Here is a 13,621-nt window from a genome sequence, read left to right on the forward strand (position 1 = left end):
GTTGCCACACCAAAGCGTTAATTGGTCCACATCCTTCCCTGCTCCCCAATGTTGATTTGGCTGAAGTCTTCCTCAGAGGGAGTATGAGTTTTGACTATAATAGACCAATTGGGTAACTTCTATTTGAAGTACTCACTACATTTGTGGAAGATATAGGTAAATCCATAATACAGAGGGAGTATGAATTTTGAAATGATTAGCCCTGACCAATTACATTGAAAAAACATACTCCCCCTGTGGAAGATATTTCCAAATATTCCACTATGGGTAGTGTGGATTTTAAATGGAATAGCACAATTCTCTTGGTCGGGCTGACGTCACAAAGGGGAAATAGCCTAGTAAAACCAGTGTGCGCATGTGCAATTCCCCTTTCTCGAGGTGGTTGCTATGCACGCGCTTGTACAAAGAGGACGAAGGGGACAATATTCCGAGTGAATGCTGGTGTGGCAACAAATTTCCACCAGGATTGTAGCCTACTTCTGACATATTTCAAACATGCAGACCCCCCCCCCCATTGATCAACATTTCTGGGTGTGTCACTGGTACCCTATCCTATCCATAATAGTCTGTCCATTATAAGTTAGCACATGACCTATACCAAAATGCTTGGATCTTACACAAATGGAGGCTGAGCAAAGGTCATGTTGTCAACTTATGGTAGAACATACATAGTTGTTAAAGATCATTTTGAGAAAGATATTACATGATTGGGTATGAAATAACAAAGATTAATGGGTGGGGTTTCATCCACCACTATATTTGTGCAACAAACTTCTTGTATCAATACATGATAAATACAAGCTAACGTATGAGCAGACCTTTTGAGGGAGTGGGCAGGATTTCCAAAATACGGACCATTTTTATCAATATGGCTTGCAAGAGGTTTCCTGCCAGCCTATAAATAGGCAGGGGTAACAATAGGTACAAATACACCCAGAAAACCCAAAATTTTCTGAATATTATGATGATAATTTGTTGACAATCATATTATAATTTTTCAAATGAAAAGTCTTCAAATAGTACACACTCAATTTTAAAAGGTCTTGTGAATGTTTACTTTCACAGTCAACATTAATGGGTATATTTTCACGGGAAAATTTTCTGGACACATGACCAATGCGTATCAATGAAAGTGTAACCTCAAGCCTGATCTCTGACCCCCGGCGGTGACCTCGCTATTCAAGTCTTAGTAATTTTGAATTGGAATAGTATTCTTGGCATAATTTCGATAGAAATTTGTGTATTACAAATTTATTGAATATCATGCAATCTTAATTTCTTCACAATATCATCAAAACGTAATTTCAAAAATATCTTCCTACGCAAAAAAATATTTATCGACGGAAACTCTTACCATAATATTTTTAACTTGCGACAAGTTACTTATTTTGCATCAAAGGAGGAATTCTTCCTATTCAAATACATTGGAAGACTACCCGCTGTGCTCGGGGTCACATTCCATAATGCTAGTATATCTGCGCCCATGGGTGTCACGTGTCCAGAAATTTTTCCCGTGAAAATTTACCTATTAATTCTGACTGTTTCATGACTTTGCAGAAAGAACGAAGCGCTGAAAGAAATATTAATACTTATTAAGAAATACAAAATCTGTTTAACCAAAAGTCCAATATTTGAACATATGTAAATCTCTATCAATTATCTCTGACTCTGTATACAATACTTATGATATCCTTATAATGTGATTTTTTTAAAACTCTAAAATATTCACAACACAGCATTACCATCACATCAAATCACCATAAACAATGTTCCATTTATATAAATGTATAATTACATTTAAATGTGTCCATGCAAACAATACTCAAGCACTTTGATTTGTCTTGTTTCTGTCTCAATTCATCTTAACCTCAAATTCTATTCAACTTGAAAAACTTCATAAAACCTCATTTCAATTTCAAGAGGTTTCATAGGCCAGTGTTGAAAATAGTTTCTTTGGATGATCATATTATCGAATGTTGTTCAAATAATGTGGTTTATAAGTATTTAATTAACATATAAACCTAGTTTACTTTATAATGTTTAATACTTGAACTACAATCATCAAGTGTTAAGTGACTAGACTGTGTGGGTTAATTTAAACAGGTTAGAAAAAGTCTACTTTATATCTTATCTATTAAATCAGTTTTCCTAAATAGATTTGATCGGCTTTATTGTGTCAGTGGTGTGATAGAGCTTCCGTAGCAAATTATCTTTACAGAGTCTATAAAGGCCTTTCTTTTTCTTATCTTAGTAAAGCAAATCGTGCCTCTTCCCCCACAATAGGAAGTACATACTATCAACAGTTGATTTTTGAAATCTTCAGTAGATAGCACGCTGGATCACTCTCTTGTAGTATATGTATGATATTTGACTATGCTTATGATATTTGACTATGCTATCTTCAGTAGATAGCAATTAAAGTTTAACACTCTGTTCATTGTCCAATGCATTGATTCTTGATTGCACATGTTATCTTCAGTAGATAACATGCTGGATCACTCTCTTGCAGTATATGTATGAAATTTGACTATGCTATCTTCAGTAGATAGCAATTAAAGTTTAACACTCTGTTCATTGTCCAAAGCATTGATTCTTGATTGCACATGTTATCTTCAGTAGATAACATGCTGGATCACTCTCTTGCAGTATATGTATGAAATTTGACTATGCTATCTTCAGTAGATAGCAGTTAAAGTTTAACACTCTGTCCATAGTACAAAGCACTACTACTTGCATGCACATGCTATCTTCAGTAGATAGCATTTTGGGGCTCTCATTTACAATTGGTAATGGAATTTGAATGCTATCTTCAGTAGATAGGGTATATTATGATATCATTATTAATAAGAAATATTCTGTCTTCAGATAGCAATATAGTTGTTTGTTTGTTTGTTTGTTTGTTCTATAATACAAGGTATTAATACTTGTTTACACATAATATCTTCAGCAGATAGCATGTTGGAAAACACTCTTGCAGTGTAATAAAATTATGTATACAACCTGCAGTTAAAAGTTTAAACATACTATTGGTGGTACATACACAAGGCATATACCAATATATACATACTAACTCCAGTAGATAGCAGTTAAAAGTTTAACATACTCTTGCAGTAATTTGACTATGCTATCTTCAGTAGATAGCAATTAAAGTTTAACACTCTGTCCATAGTACAAAGAATTGATACTTTCATGCACATGCTATCTTCAGTAGATAGCATTTTGGGGCTTTCATTTGCTGTAGGTGATAGTAGATAGATCTTCAGTAGATAGCGTATATATTATGCTATCATTAGATAAGAAACATTCTGTCTTCATTAGATAGCAATTAACGTTTAATATACTATCTATACTTGCTTACACATTGCTTCAGCAGATAGCATGTTGGACAACTCTCTTGCAGTGTAATAAAATTGAGTATGCAATCTGCAGTAGATAGCAGTTAAACATATTATCAGTAGTACATACACAAGGCATATACTAGTGTATAGCCTACATACTATCTTCAGTAGATAGCACTCAGCGTATGTTAGAAGTAACAGGGACAGCTTGATATGCAACATCAGCCATTATGTAGGCCCTATAGTGCAATATCACATACTTTTCCATTTCTTTCACACATAAATAGGAGCCTTCTTTTTTTTACAAATCCTTCTCAAGTTCATTCAAATCATCAATTGGTTCATCAGATATTGTTTGTTTGTTTTCAATATTGGGCTATTCCAGTTGAAATCCATACACCCCCTATGGAAGACATTACCTTAATCTCCCGCATAGAAGGTGTAGATTTAAAATGGAGCCAATCATTCAGGTAACCCCATTTGAAATTCACACTCCCTGTGTGGAAGATTAATGTCATGTCTTCCATAGGGGGTATATGAATTTCAAACGGAATAGCGTATTCCTCATTTCCATCACTCATTCACCCATTCAACCATCATGCAATCACACAGATTTAGTTTACAAATCAGAGGAAGTACTTTTCCCCTTACCGCAGACAAATCTGACACAAAGACGCTGCGGCCTGTAGTTATGCGCTAGCTAAGATTCTTGTCTGTGAGTTCAGCTTTGTCTCTTACATACTGGCCTTGAATCATTAGTATTTTGTACTTTTTTCTTAGTTTTGTTATATAAAGAATGCTCAATATGGTTCTGTAAAGATTTATAGACTGATCTGAACGGCTTTATATATTTCTTTGTCAACAAACTTAACACACCATGGTATCAAATTGTATAGATCAAGTATAGATAGTGTTTATATGGAACAATGGATCTAGGAACAACTGAAGCTGACAATTTGTTTCACTGATTTGGTTTAGAACATGTAGAATGTTAATGTATTGTTTTATGTGTGTGTATAATAGAAGAACTGATATTGATATCAAAGTTTAGATTGGGAATCGGTGTTGAGTGTGGAGGGATTGGTTGGCGGTCAATGAAGTGGACTATATAACGTCTGACACTTACTTTTTAGGTTAAAATAAAAGTGTTAGATGATACAAAAAAAGTGTAGAAATGAGGAAATTGGTGCAGTCATAATCCTCTCTTGAGAAAAAAATAACAATATGGAACTGGGGAAAAGAGATTGTGATCAGATATTATACCATGGTCTTAACTTGAATATAGACTCAACAAAAAAAAATGATCGGAAATGAGGAAGCACGTGAAACAAAATCGGCAGAAATCTTAGCCACTTTGATGGAAAACTCAATCATAATTGGGAACAACTGGATTAAGAAGAATATAGCCTTAATAGGTTATTATGATATAAAACAATCTAATGATGGTATACTGCTTGAAGCTAGGTTGATAAGCTTACCTTAACCCTTTATGTGTGCAGTTAGGTATGACATATAATAAACGAGACAAATTTTAATAGTACATCTCAGGGTTGGACATATGGGGCTACTTTGTGGCATACAATGTATAGCATTGATTTCAGGAGTCACTAGTCCAATCATAAGCCTGATTTTTATGTTGTATACTTCATTCTCTCAATGTGATTTGTCTTTGACTTATAAAATATTCATTATTTATGACATTTTAATAGATATTTCAATAAGCAGACTTAAAGAAATCAATTGGCTAGCTATAAGGTAATTGTTAGCGCACAAAGCCTAGTGGTGGGCTCTGTGCAGCAGCAGCAATCTGCCTTCTCTTGTTACCAGTTATGGACCCTATCCAAATACAATGCATTGTATTCGATCTGCTAAAACAAATCCCCAAACCAATTGTGGAAATTGAATATTTGCTAGAGATACTGGCTTTAGGGATGTAGTCATCTTAGGGCTGGATCAGGCTCAGTATCTCCTGAAAAAGCAATTACGCAAAGATTTGCGCCCGCGTGTGAAGACGGAGATAGGAAAAATGGCATCGAGCGTGAGATCCCACGGATCATGTCGGACAAACCATGGCATATCAGGTTTGCTCGATTTACACACACCCGTGTTAGCATTTGTATGTGTGTGTGTTTTACAGATAGCACCGTGATATAAATCTATCCCAAGTTTCCATAAGCAAATGATCGCTCGTTGTAAGCGCGTTTGCGTGGAGTGCTAAATTTACCAAGCTCAGGATACATGTTAGACTAGATATAGGTGTATCAGAACAATCATACGAGCTTGGTCCCGGAAGTCATTTGCAACAAAAACCCTCGCTGTTGAACAGGGATTTGTATATTATCATCTCCTTTACACATAAAAAAAAGAAATCTCATGGTACGACATGGGTATAGATACAATTAAAGCACCTTGCGAAATTAGTCGGCTCAAATTTGAACATGAGCTGTCAGTGGACAATAGGAGAGATATGATTAGCCTACTGTAATGGCATAAGGGCTCATGTAACAGTGGCATGATAGTCGAGGTGATCCCAGTAAAAACATATCTAACTTGAGCTGTTGAAAGAGGACAGGTTGTAAAGATCGCTCTGGTTGGCTTTATCGGGTGACCACTGCCTATGTTCAATTCGGTAAGATTTAGTTGCACAGGGGCCAATCTTGTTCAAAAAGAAACTCCCTATAGAGTGGTGAACTGTTCAGGGTTGCCAAACCCGCGATTTGGTAGCCCAATTGGGCGACTTTTGAAGATTTTTCCCGCGACTTTTAACAATTTCCTGTCCCATAGAAACCAATGCTTAAGAAAAAAATTGGGTGACTTTTCAACATTGGCTCCCGCGACTTTCGATAGTTTCCTGCCCCATAGAAACCAATGGTAAAGAGAAAAATTGGGCGACTTTTCGATTATTTGACCCGCGATTCGGGCTGAAATCTTTTGGCAACCCTGGAACTGTTAAGAAATAGAATAGGAACAAGTTCACAAGTTTGCAGCAGCTGGAGTGATTTGGTAACATCAAACCGAGGATGTCCCGCTGAAAACGACTTGTGAATGGTGTGATGACACCGTACTCGCTACTCAAGCCACTGTGGCGTGGACATTGATACGTGCTAGCCAATATCTTGTATTATCACTCCGAGGTGCCGGAGATTTTTCACTGTGTACTGTGAAAAATATCACATTGGGACTTAAGTGAGGAGTTTTTTTCTAATATCTTAGAAACTAGTCAACAGACAAAATGAAAAATGGCTAAAACTAAGTGAACTTTTTGCTTACTAGGTTCATTAATTTCTTTACATTACTTAACCAGAATTGATTGAGCAACTTTATTTCCTATTTTGTTCAATGTCATATCTACAGCCAGGCAAGTGACCTGGTGAAGGGAAGGGGACGATTTAAAGAGGGGTCGGGTATTGTTACTAAACTGGCAAGTGTAGCCAACAATTGGGCGTGCCCCTAATCGGATCAGTCTGCCCCGCCTTTTCCAGATGAGCCATGAGAAGAGCGGATTTTGAACTAGGGACCTCGCCTCTCAAAGACAAAGACCTTAACCAGTGTGCTACACTGCTCCCTGTAGCCTGTGCATGACTTTTTTTTCAGGCTTCAGAAAAATGTTGTATGTAATAATGGTTCCAATTTTAATTATAGTACTATAAGCTGAAATCATAATTGGGCGATTCCATTTAAAATCCACACTCACTCTGTGGAAGATTTTGGTAATATCTTCCACAAGAGGAGTAAGTTTTTCAAATGTAATTGGTCAAAGTTAATCATTTTGTAACCCATACTCCCCCTGCATTATGGTTTTACTTATATCTTCCACAACTGGAGTGAGTATTTCAAATAGAAGTTACCCAATTGTCTATTTGTTTCGAAATTCATACTCCCTCTGTAGAAGACTTTAGCTAAATCTTCCACAGGGGTAGTGTGGATTTTAAATGGAATAGCCCATTGACAAGACCCAATGGTGATTATATTTCTTGATAGCATATCACAAGTGTGTATCTGCACAATATCAATCTTTCAAAGTTTTAGGGGCCTGAGCTTTCGATCCTAGCAGGATCTTTATCAAATGCCTTTGATAAAGATCCTGCTAGGATCGAAAGCTCAGGCCCCTAAAACTTTGAAATTTTACTTAACAGGCTATTTTTGTGGATAAGCAGTTTACAACAGCTCACTTTTTAACAATATCAATCTTAATAAAAATAAATTTTTCCATTTTTAGAAAGCTTCAAAATATTACCGTAGTTTGTCATTGTTACCTAAATATTTAATTTGTTTGTGAATGCAAAAGTACACAATTGCATATATATGACCAGCTCCGACAAAACCCGAAACAAGTCGCCAGACATGTTTTTGGGTTATAGGCCTTTAAAGATGACATTCTCATCAATTTTTTGAATTCTTAATTTCATGGTATTTGACTGTGAGACAAAATGGACTTTCAAATCCGTGAAAGTACTTATCAAAATGAAGTTTATTTAATCAATAAATAACAATTGAACTATGATAATCCCTATTCAATCCTGTGTAAGGCAGGAAACTAATTAGCCCATTACTGAGAATAGCAATTTGGCAAAAATATCAAGGTATCATTTACAAAATTATCTATATCTTGAAAAGTATTGATGCTAGTTATATAATTAATTACATGCTTACATTTTTCTTCAAATCATGAAATATCACAAATGTGACTTGTTTCTGGTTTTGTCAGAACGGGTCACATATTTTCTGAATACACCTTTGTATTTTTTAATAACGATAAAGAAAAATAGCTTAATTATACCACAGACTAAACCATGGCAAAACAACACAGGCAAATTGAAGAGAAAATGTTAAGTATGTATAGTGTTGCATAAGAAAGCACTTTATATTGCATTACTTACAGAAACAATGCCAGGAATGCATCAAGAAAAACATAATCATGTGTCAATTCCAACTCAAAAGTGCAGGTATTCATAAAAATACCCGCAAAAGATGCAAAAAAACTGACAATTCATAGTGCGGGCGAACATAATAGGCCTATCATCACACACTACATCCATGTGCTCGCCATCATTGTGTATGGGTCATATTTATAGTAAACGTGTTATGTTGCAAAGAGTGGACGGCCATTTTGGACCGATACGGTGAACATTACGACACCGTGCAGTGGACATGAATATCAATGATATTTGTATCCACTTCAGTGCAAAGTGGTAATAATGATGCGGCTGGGTCTTGTTTCGGGTCAATGACCAATAACTAACCAAATTGTAACAATACTTATGTCTGATATTAAACAATATGCTATTTAAGTTGAAATCCATACACCCCCTATGGAAGACATGACCGTATCGTCCACACAGGGAGTGTGAATTTCAAATGGAGCCACCCAATCAGTGTCGTCTGCTATAAAATGGGCTATCCCAGTTGAAATCCATACACCCCTTATGGAAGACATGACCGTAATCATCCACACAGGGAGTGTGAATTTCAAATGGGGTTACCTGAATGGGTGACTCCATTTGAAATATTAAGGTCATGTCTTCCATAGGGGGTGTGAATTTCAACTAGAATAGCCCAATGTCGTCTGCATTTAATGGGTAAACATAATCATTTGCCCTTTCTAACCTTTTCTTTTATTCTTTAAATCATTATAATTGGAAAGAACATGAAGTATGTGTCGAGTCTGCCCCCGGAGTTATACATGCAATGTTCGGTAGCGAGTTTTTACACATGGTTAGAAATTGTTGTGTAATCACGTTTGATATACAGTGCTGTATAGACATTCCAATGCAATTTTGTCCGGGAACCTTTTGAACGATTGTACACTTGGATACGCATTGACGCTCATGAAGGTCATTCAAACGATTATCGTTAATGTTACAATGAGGTCCTTCCACATGACATAAAATAGTCCCACGTTGCAATGAAATAAAACATATTTGCATACATAAAACGTGCAGAATTTATCGCCATGAATTTGCGCATATTGATTATACAAAATAACCTCAGCAGGTGCGAATGTGGTTATAATTGATAATCAATATTCATGTTTTGAAAAAAAAAATCTTTTCATGTAATAATAATAATAATAATAATAATGGTCATGCAACATTATAATAATGTGTGAGTATAAGTAATAATCATATTTATTTGTTACCTATTAATAGTGTGGCCTTTGCATCGCATATTTTCTAATAAAAAAAAGCGTTGGCAACGCAAGTGAGGGCGCTGTCCAAAGTTGTCCATCGGAATACAAATCAGTTGCAGTTTGGACTGAAATGATTGGATAATATAACCACAAATCTGTGTGTATATAGGCCTATAAATTACTAGCTTAATTTTTATCGCATTCATGTCTTAATTACCACTTAACTCAAACATTGTATTGTTATCACATAGCACAAGCTGAACGTATCAAAAAACAAACCACATTTGAGAGAATAATCTCAATGTTAAAATTTCTTACTCATGTATAGCGGGATGGCATGACGTGGGCAGTGAACTTGACATTACCTATTGTTTGTTTCAGTCAGTGTTAGGTCCATAGCATAGAGGAACTATCCAAAGAAACATAAAGTTTTTTAAACATGACAGGATCTGATCTACTCAAGACTAGAGTCAGAAAGTTGTAAAATTGCATTATCCTTTCTAATTTACTGATGTTGAAATCCACACATCTCTTGCATACTTGGTTGCAAAGTTATGAATTATGTGTTCATTTTTGTATGTTTTGTTATATTTATGCTCATTTTCTGTGCTTATATCTCAGTTTTATTATTAATTGGATCAAATCATGGTGGCATATTTAAGATGTATCCACAAGGAAGAAAAGATGTAAAATAAAGTCCATGTCTTACAGCCAAGCCATTTGACATCCAAATATGACCATATCCAAGATCGTATCTTACAATAAATTCTCACTTCAGCTTAGTATAATTCTTGTTGTATATTCTGAATCATGTAAAATTGTAATCATATTTTTCTCTTTTTATCTTTCATGTACTGTTGGATTATTGACATGCATACACCATTCATGAACACAGGTAAGGGTAAAATTGAAATTCAGATTTCAAACCAAGCTGATACTACAGGGCTCAAGAGTTTTAAGTAGAGCAATGCATGACTCTCCTCCAAATGCTCACCTCAACATTCATGGGGGGCAGGGGGGGCAACGTGCCCCGGGTGCCACCCTTTTGTTTCGAGAATTGGGGGCGCCATTATGTATCCTTAGCAGAATGGTCGACTGCAGATCGGTCGGATAACGCTTGGGAAATGAACTTTGCTGCTTGGATGATGTCACGATGAGGTTAGCATTTATTCCGTATTGAAAAGCGTGTTCCGATGGATCTGCACTCGACCGGTCTCTTAGCCCTGTGTGCCACACCCCCTAGCCATGCCACTGCCCGCGTCTAAGATTTTCTCGGGTGGGAAATACACATAGTATAGGTAGGGTATCATGAGTGCTCCATAATTATGAAAATTAAAATGCCTATTTTGTCTCTTTTTATCAACCATCAACAAACAAGTTCAACTCAAGTCATGTCAATGTTTGTCTTAAAGAGACAAATGAAAAACCTTTCCTGGTTTTGAACCAATGTTATTAATTCTGATTCAGTATCATCACAAGTCATGACTTGTCACAACTCTCCTCCACTATAAAAATAATACTTATCATATCAGGAAAATCATAAGTGTTATAGATCAAACTGACCTTTCGCAAAAAAAGTCACAAACTCACTTTGATGCTACTTCATATCCATAATAACAACAATATATGAAACAACTCAATTTTATTATTAGATGATGACTACATGGTCACTCTTCACTGTCACTTTGTGAGAGGGTTCAGTACCATTTTCACACTCCATTTTTCACAAGTGTATTCAACCACAAAGCCCTTTGAATTGGTCTATTTTGACCTGATCCTGTAGACTGTAGTGCACTCTGTTCTAGTCAGTGTCAGAAGGAGCACTTCAAAGACATGTTATGTTTGGAATAATAACATCATGCCACAATAGAGTAGCATGTTCAAGGATATGATATCAATTTAATGTGTCACACTCTCCAATGTCTCTCGTTTTTGATGAAATTTCCCCGTCGTAATATCATTCATGAGCACATAAAAGATTGGTTTTGAACGTGAAAGGATGTATGATTGACTGTCATCTTTTGATGTCTGGACATGAACATGGGATGTGGCTTTGACATCATGATCCACTATTATTTTGCAGTAATGTGGCAATTTGTATCATATTTAAGAAAAATGGTATGATAAATGTGACGTGATATAATCTAACCGGGCTGAAAGAAACAATTTTGAAAATTTGAGTTATTATGATCATCATCTTACACCACCGGCGCAGTGGTAATCTTGTGTGCTATTGTTTGACTGTCATCCTTTGATATCTGGACATGAACCTGGGATGTGGCTGCTTTGACCAGTGTCCGAATTAAGAAAATAAAATGGGTTGTCCCACGGACAACCAGGTTGTAATTTCTGGTTGTTTTTGGTTGTCCGTAAGCTGCCACAATCTGAAACAACTACATGTGACCAATTACTCTGAAATATTTAACAATTCATCAGTTGTGTCAGGTTTGAGCAAACTAACATGCTGAAAAAGAGACTTTTGGCTGCAGATCTTTGGTTGTCCGCCGGACAACTAGAGCATTATTTTTGGTTGTCCAGTGCATGTTTTGGTTGTCCTGGGCGAACGGACAACCATAATTTCGAACGTTGGCTTTGACATATTGATAGTACTAATGTTTTGCAGTATTGTGGCAATTTATATCATTTTCAGTGTCAGCGCTACGGGGGGGGATATTTTTCTTGCCCCCAGTTTTGAGGCAAAACCCCAAAATTACGTAAATTTCAACTTTTTGCGGTAATTTTGCACAAAATTTGTCGATTTTGCCCCCCTGAAATTTACTTTGCCCCAAGCCCAGCAGAAAAAAATTCCTGTTGCCGCCACTGATCATATTTAAGCAAAATGGTATGATAAATGTGACGTGATACACAATCTAACCAGACTGAAAGAAGCAATTTTGAAAATTTGAGTTATTATGATCATCATCTTACATACCAGGTGCAGTGGTAACCTTATGTGCTGTTGCTGAAATCCTGATATGCCTAAGTTTGATATGGCATAACATAGGTGCATATTTAGCTGGTTGTAAGTGTCAAATCACGCATGCTAACTTAATCCAGTAGATAAATATGTAAGCACGTATAAGGATGGCTCGTTAGCACGCTAACAGGGCGACCGCATTAAAGCACCAACATCTATAACTTAAGGGGAAACAAAGTCTGCATACTTGGTTGCCAAGTTGGCAACTTTTATAATGCCAAGTTTTTATTTTTTTATTTTATTTCTTATAGGTTTTACATTGATATCTTTTTTATAGATTTATAGAGTTTCTAATAGTTTTACAATGTTACAAGTTTGAGTGAATTTGCTTCAAAATTTAGATTCATTTTAACATTTGTATCCAGGAAAATGGACTGTTATTTTTGCACATTTGCAGGGGTACATTGCCCCCTGCACATACATGACTATGAAAGACCATTAACATTATTAATTTGTTTCTGGTTTATTTATTTCTTTATTTCAATTTTGATCTTATGCTGAAAACCTGTTGAACTTTGAACTTTTTATGGTTTATATGTTGGCACTTTTTCATGTTCCATCAGTGGCATAGCATCGATCATCATATTGGGGAGGGGCGCCGGGTCTAATTTGGGGACACCAGGTCTGATGGGGGGGCACAAGCCATTTTTTTCCAGCAATTTTCCTGCTGAAATCATCAAAATGACATGTAAAGAAGTAATGTACCATTGTCCAAAGTTCAAAAATATTTTGACCTAAAATCAATCAAAAACATAGGAAAGAACAGGACGCTACCAATATTATCCATATCTCCTAATTGAAATTTCCAGACAAATGATTATATGCTTACTTTCATCTTTGGCCCTTCACATAGACGTTCTATTACATACACTAAAATCCATTTTGGAATATACCATGGCTACTTAAGTAGATTTTTAAACTAATATCTTCAATTATCTTTGTTCTAAAAAGACATGATTCAACCCAGAACATTGGTCAAACAAAGGCAATTGTAATTGAGCTTTTCATATCGGCTGGACAGGCCTGAGTTTGATAATGGCTCGACAGTGAAACTGATAAAATTTCATCATCATGATCATAGCAGGCCTGAGTTGACCTCGCAGATGTGGTCAGAAGTGGGAACTGACTGGGAGGGTCCAGTCATGCTCTAATGCACAGAGTCAAAATGAGCTAAAT

At 36.1% G+C, this 13,621-nt stretch overlaps 2 protein-coding genes across 2 annotated transcripts in view; both read left to right on the forward strand.

Moving 5' to 3' along the window:
• Positions 1–13,621, forward strand: part of LOC140158975 (uncharacterized) — a 564,514-nt gene that overhangs the window by 214,256 nt on the left and 336,637 nt on the right. The window lies entirely within an intron of this gene.
• LOC140158972 (uncharacterized) overlaps positions 1–13,621 on the forward strand; it is a 314,914-nt gene that overhangs the window by 146,546 nt on the left and 154,747 nt on the right. The window lies entirely within an intron of this gene.

Source organism: Amphiura filiformis, chromosome 8 (assembly GCF_039555335.1).
Source record: "Amphiura filiformis chromosome 8, Afil_fr2py, whole genome shotgun sequence".
NCBI classification, from domain to species: Eukaryota; Metazoa; Echinodermata; class Ophiuroidea; order Amphilepidida; family Amphiuridae; genus Amphiura; species Amphiura filiformis.